Source organism: Cornus florida, unplaced genomic scaffold (assembly GCF_030987335.1).
Source record: "Cornus florida cultivar Cherokee Brave unplaced genomic scaffold, ASM3098733v1 CherokeeBrave_3.0.0_Hap2_Chr04, whole genome shotgun sequence".
Classification (NCBI taxonomy): domain Eukaryota; kingdom Viridiplantae; phylum Streptophyta; class Magnoliopsida; order Cornales; family Cornaceae; genus Cornus; species Cornus florida.
Genome location: NW_026775574.1, coordinates 32,350,521 through 32,357,570, shown reverse-complemented (window position 1 = coordinate 32,357,570; position 7,050 = coordinate 32,350,521).

The window sequence follows — 7,050 nt, the reverse complement described above, 5'->3', positions numbered from 1 at the left end:
GTATGTGACAAAGTGTAAAATTATGTGTTAATTGTTGTATTGTGAAGTTATCTACTTGAATGACAAAGTTACATGCTTTACATGTTTAAGATGACTTGACTGATGATTTTATTGTATGAGGAATTATGGTGTTAATTATTTTTCTAAGGCATATAATTAAGATTATGGTTTTAAATATATAGATTTTCATTGCATTGAAATGCATATAGCATTCATGCATTGGCATGGGGCAAGAAAAGGGAATTTAATCTTTGGACATTGCATATCATTGTGCTGGTTATGCTTGGATTATGTGTGGATGAGTGTGTTGACTGATTTTCCCAAAATAAGTATAATCCCCCTCTCTATACGCCGTTCTTTGATTGGATTCACGGGATCATTAAGGAGTGCGTTTTAGGGATTTCCTACTGAGCCGTTGTACTCACCCTATTATTACTATTTTCAGGAACCAGAAAGGAGATAGTGGAGAACCCACAACTTCATCCATGCTAGCATTGTGGAAATCTTTTGTTGACTAGGCCTTATCTTATTTTTAAAATTGTAAAGTCCATGTAAATAATGAAATTGTTAAGGACCATGTATTTGTTAAAGCTTCTTTAACATTTTAATTTCATGTAAGGCCTTAAGGCCGTATTATTATGTTATTGGACTCGTTTCAAATTCCATTAGGGTGTTAAGTTTAATTATGCAATAATCCAATGCATGAAAGTTTAATTATGTTGTATGCCATCAAATGAAGTTTTCGGGACGGATTTAGACCATATTTATGCTCCGTTCGGTAGGAAGGAAAAAAACTCAATGGAAGGGAGTGAAGAAGGGATGACTAAGACATCCCTTAGGAAGAGATTAAGTGTTTTCCTATTTTTGTTTGATTGAATGGAAGAGAATGAAAAAAATTAACAATTTAATTTGATCTATAGGATAAAAGGAAAGATAAATTTTTAAGTTATTTTTATCATTAAACCCATCATTACTTTATTTATGGAATTTATTAAATATTTATGAAGGGTGATGTAGTAATTTAAAACTTCTATAATAGGCTCACTTGTCTTCTCTCCTATCTTCCACCCATATTTGAGCGGATGAAAATTTGTGAAGGGGGAAGGATGACTCATCCTTCCTATTATCCTTTCTTTCCTTATATCATCTCTACCGAACGAAGGAAATTTATTCAATCTTTCCTATTTTCCTTCCACCCCTCTTCTTTCCTTCCTACCGAACATAGCATTAAGGTCACACAAATGGACCAAATGGGTGTCGGGACCTCAAACCAGTTATCACAGGCCAAAAAGGCCAAGGAGGGACAAATTGGTCGACACCTGGGAATTTCCCGTCAACCGGTATCTGGTCAGTACTAATTTTTGGGACTAAGAGCTAAACTAGTCGACGTCTAGGGGCTAAACGTCGACCGAGTTACTTGGCTTAGTTAAGGTGTAGCCTGTACACGTCGACCGGTTTTTATAGATCTTCAGTTTCCTTTTTCTTTCGCACCCAGGTATTCTTTGAGGACTAGTTGACTACCATATAAGGGTAGTCTACTGGGGGTTAGTTGACTACAACACAGGGGTAGTCTACTGGGTACTGTTCAAATATATATATATATATATTAATTTTTCTTTTCTTCCTTTCTTTTCTTAGGCAATCCTTTAAAGGTTTCCTTATATTTATTCACGCACTAGACCTTTATAATTAGGGTCATTACACCAATGCGTACTATAAGGATTAGTGGGGTGTATTCATTACATTTTAATCTTGGAAATAACGGTAATACCCTTAGATGACCTCGAGTTCGGGTAAGGACTCGGGTAATGATTCAGACCCCCATGTTCGGGTCGTTACACATCAGTGACATGATCTCACACACAACAGATTTCTGAGATGAATTGAAACTCAGATATTAAATCAAAACTAAAAAAACTTGGTCCATTTGGGTACTCAAGATATGAACACTTAATGTAGCTCAAAGGTTCTCAAAATGTGCTCAAGAGGCTAAAAAATGAGCTGTTTCTATAACATGATATATATAGTGCACAACCAAATGCTGATGCATCCCTATTTCAGGATAGAATTGATGAGATCCTCCAATCATTGGAGAGGGAATATTGATATTCCCTTGAGTGAATGGACCACACAACCCTTGCCAGCTCACCTGTTTTGTCCACTAGTGCACACACCTTTTGCATGCACACAGACACTCACACCAGCTGTAGGTTAGAGAAAGAATTAGAAACTTGGTGCCAAAGAAATGAATTGAAGATCATCAGCTCTCAAAGTACATTTGTCAAAGTATAACAGAAAATTGTGATGCAACTGATATACATACTAACCAAGTGAATTTATGAGCTCTGTAATGCAATGTAGCATCCATAACAAATGTAAAATGATCACAAACATGTAAAAACACTGAAATGCCCCTGAGTATGACTAAAACCAGAAAACCTGTTGCTACAGCAAAAAATTAGCTAAGAATGTCTGTAAACCTGATCTGTGACAAAAATTTACCTTCCTTAATCAATTTAAATTGAGCTCTCACATATTGGAAATGACAATACTCCCCCTGTAAATATCAGATTCCACTTGAGCACTTCAGAATCAATGGAATTCACCTGTAATGGACATGTGAGCTCACTTTTGACATTTAAAGAGCAAACCCTAGATAGAAGGTGGGACCAACAAGGGTGACTTTTATTGGCCTAGCTTGCCCATCTGGCTTGTCTCAGCCCTTGAGGCTGAAGCCTTTTTTTCCTCCCTTTGGTCACTCTTTGTAGCCAGAGAAAAAAAATGAACAAAGATTGTTGAAGTGGAGAACTATACATTAACAATTGAGTTGTTGAAGTACCTGATGGTGGTGGATCTTCTCAGCATTGTGTTCATTCAATATAGTGGCAATGACCTTTTTGGGAAATTGATGAGCTAATTAGAATGTGTTGTGGCAGAGAAGTGTGGGGTTGTCATCGGATTGTATTGGTTCTCCGGGATTGAAAATTTTTTAGCTAAGAGAGAGAGAAGTGATTGAGCGATTATATCTTTTACGGTTATAAGGGTAAAAAAAGTTATTTTGTATATTTTTTTAGGGTTAAAATCATAAAATCTCCCTCTAATTTCAAAATCATGCATAAACCCCCAATAGAATTCAAAAAAAAAAAAAAAAAAAAATCTTGAACTAACAAAACTTATCAAGTTACCCCCAGACCCGTGACCGACCCGTTAAATGGGTTATGAAATGTCAAATTTGATATCGCTATTTAATATTAAATTAAAGCTATAATTATTATTTTAAAATTAAAAAATGCCCCTTTATAATAATATTATTTAATGTTAGATGGGTTGTTATCTTACTAGCGATCGATGACCCATTTCTCACCCCCAATATTATTTTTATTTTTGTAATTTTAAAATAATAATTATAGGCTTTAATTTAATATTAAATAGCAGGTCAAATTCGACATTTAACAACCCATTCAATGGGTCGGTCACGGATTTGGAGGTAAATTCATAAGTTTTCTTAGTTTAGGTTTTTTGTTTTTTTTTTTTTTAGTCCCCATTTGATCCGATAGAAATAGCAAGAAAAGAAATTAAATGAAAAATGAAAACAAAAGTTATTTTCTTACATACGTTTGGTTAGTAAGAAAGTTGGAGAAAAATATCATTTTATAGTTTGAATAGAAAGAAACTTAGTAGAAAATATTATACTTACCTAAATTGTGACGACCCTGGTTTTTAGGCCAGCTTGTCCTATGATGAACCGTAAGGATGATCCGATAACGGATCCGAATGCGGAAGCAAAAATAGAGAACAAGACTCTAAGAAGTCAAAGTGACCTTCCATGAGGTCGTGGAACTCAACAAGAACTGATGCGGAAGCAAAAGATCGAAAATATGACAAATAAGCCCCCAGGGGCAAAATAGTCATTTCTAAAAAATGTAGATTCGGGTGCCACCGAGCACACCGCTGGAAGGACAACGAAAAACTAATCAAGATGGACTCAAGAATCGCATGATTCGGAGTCCGGAAGAAGGAGAAACGGCATGACAAAGAAAAACGAGCACTTAAGGCAAAAAGGGTAAACTGGTAATTATCCAGAAAGAACCAGGTGCAACCGAGCACACCGTTGGAAAGACAGCGAAAAATTAGTCAAGTTCAAAAAAAATTCACTTGAATCAGAGTCCGGACGAAGGAGAAAAGCCCAAAAGAAGAATTGACGTCGCGGCGGCCCGACGAGGGGCCATGGCGCACACGGCGTCCATGCGCGAGACCACCGGCGTGCACGCCGCGCCCAAAGACATGGCTGGTGGCAGCCCTTGGCTGCTGCTACATTTTTTTGATCTGCCCAGAACTAAGGCTTGAAACGGAGGTCAAGACGAGTTTTTCTGGAAAAACACGAAGAAGAAACCCCCCCTAAAATCGAGTTTTCTACCCGACAACATGGACGGAATCGAAAAAAACTCACTGTGAAATTCTAAAAATGCCCCTAGATAAGAACTGAACAAGAGGGTCATAAAGCTGCTAAATGAAAACTGGAAGCTGAAACTTCACGAGGGATTTTCGGTACCAAGACGACATTTTCTGAAAAAACACAAAGAAGAAACCCCCCCTAAAATCATGTTTTCTATTCAACCATGTCAAAAGAAGAAAATAAAACTAATGTGAAAGGTCCATAATGCCCCTAGATCAGAATATGCAAAAAAAAAATGCGAAATGAATTCACAAGAGACTCAAAACACAAATGATAAGGTTTTTCCCGGAAACGACCATGCACGCAAACGTAACTTACCTATTTAGACGCGCTACAATGGTCCATGGCTTAAAAATATAGCCGATACAAAATCCGACCCCCCAACGGGTAAAAAGGCAAAAATGGACTTGGAATGGAAAACATGGAATCCAAAAATGTAAAATGGAGTCAAATGACCATTTGGCCCTTGGCCACACTTCATACAAGATTAATAAGACCCTATAAAAGAATGACAATGGAATTCCCACACCCGATGCAACCGTGGTGAAGGAATGACTTGCGATTTTTCAAGTTTTTTGTAACATTTCATGAAGTTAAAAAGTTGTATAGAATACAATACACATGTCATTGGCCTCCGGCCTCATCTCATACATGTCAAATACATTGAAAGGAGTGCACTTATGTACACATTACATACATGGAATCAAATATACATATTTTGACATATAAGTCTACAAAATGACATTTCATGCTAACATTTGCATGAAATGGAAACTTGAAAGCTACACGACATTCAAGGAATGTTAGGCTTCACGAACCAAGTCTTTATACCTGAAATATACCCCAGTATCGTAGGGGTGAGTAACATAAAGCTACTCGTAGGAGATGAGCATGCATCGACCTAGCATTTTACAAATTTATCACCTTAAGGTGAAACATGTTAAAGGGGTTCATGCCACCTAACGTCTATATCGAAATGAGACTCAGGGAGCATCCTAAGCTACCTTAGAGTGTTTCTAGCATAAATCACATCATCTATGCCATTTAAACAATATGGAAGCACGTTATACAAAGCAACAAGATATAGGTTCTTAAAGGTATTAACTTGCAATCTCGAATACAGAAACAACTAAAGTGATCATGTCACCTAACGTCTATGTTCTAAATAAGTCTAAGGAATCATCCTAGGCCATGCTGAACAATCAAAACGCAATTTACAACTTCAATGCAATCTAACCACATAAAAGCATATTGTACAAGGCAACAAAATACAATTTCTTAAAGCTATCAGCTTGAAATCTAAAGCACAAAAACAACAGAAGTGGGTCATGCCACCTAACGTCTAAGTTATAAATGAATCAATAGGATCAATCCTGAGCTTTATTAGAACGTCAAAACACGATTTTCAATATCGATGCAATTTAACCAACATTGGAACTTCCAATACAACGCATAAAGCACAATTTCGCAAAGTTAACATCCTGTGACTTAAAATGAAACGACAATTAAGAAACAACAAGTTACAACATCATCTAGTTATCAACTTGAAAATGAAATGCGAAATCAAACAAAGTGGATACTCGGACGTCACGTCGGATCAGACCGACAACATAGTTACTTTAGGGTTACTAGCCCATGGGTAACCTCCCTATGTGCGCACTAGACCATATAGAGGGACTATCCCCCGTACTAGAACCACATCCTAGCCATAGTCAAACAACGACATTCCCAAGTTTCCAAAATCAACAAGTTGTGCAACAACGCATATATCAACAGGAATATGCAAGATAATCAACTATCTACTAAGCACAACCAAATTTGGAAACCTATACAATACATGCTCTAAATCCACAACTAATATGATATGATGAAAGTCGAATCTTTAGTGTGCGATTCGTTACACGCTATGCATGAAAGATGTTAAACACGAAGTGTGCAAATCATTACATAAGGCAACAATATATTCAATAAGGAAAACATATTCTCATGAATACAAACATAGCAACTATGTTATCCAATGTTCAAAACATAACCAAATGAATATACAACAAGTCTAAGTCCATGACTTGAATATAGAAACCACTTCTAAAACACAACTAGATCATGGAGCAAATTGATAGAATTTAAATAGATAAACACAATTAAATTCTATAGATTCCGATTCAATTCCAATTAACCTCAATTTAACACATGTTAAAGGACATGGCAAGGTCATCACCTATATCCATTCTAAAACTTAATTAGGTTGTGAGAACAACAGAGTAGAACTTTAATTAAATCATGCTAATTTAAATCCCAAAGTCCTAAAACAACATCAAATAGTCCCAAATTAATATATACTAGTAAACAAGTCATGGCCAATACAAATATCAAGTTAAAACCTTAATTAAGCTAATGGGACCACAAAATAGATTTTAATTAATTCTTTTAATTAAAATCTCTTGATTTTCAAACTTAACCAAATGCTCTCAAATTAACCTATGTTGGAAAACATGCCAAGGACTAATGTAATATCACATTACAAGTTTATTTCATTCAATTTACGACCATGCGAATTAAACCTTCACTAAAGTTAAATATAAAATAAAAGTTGC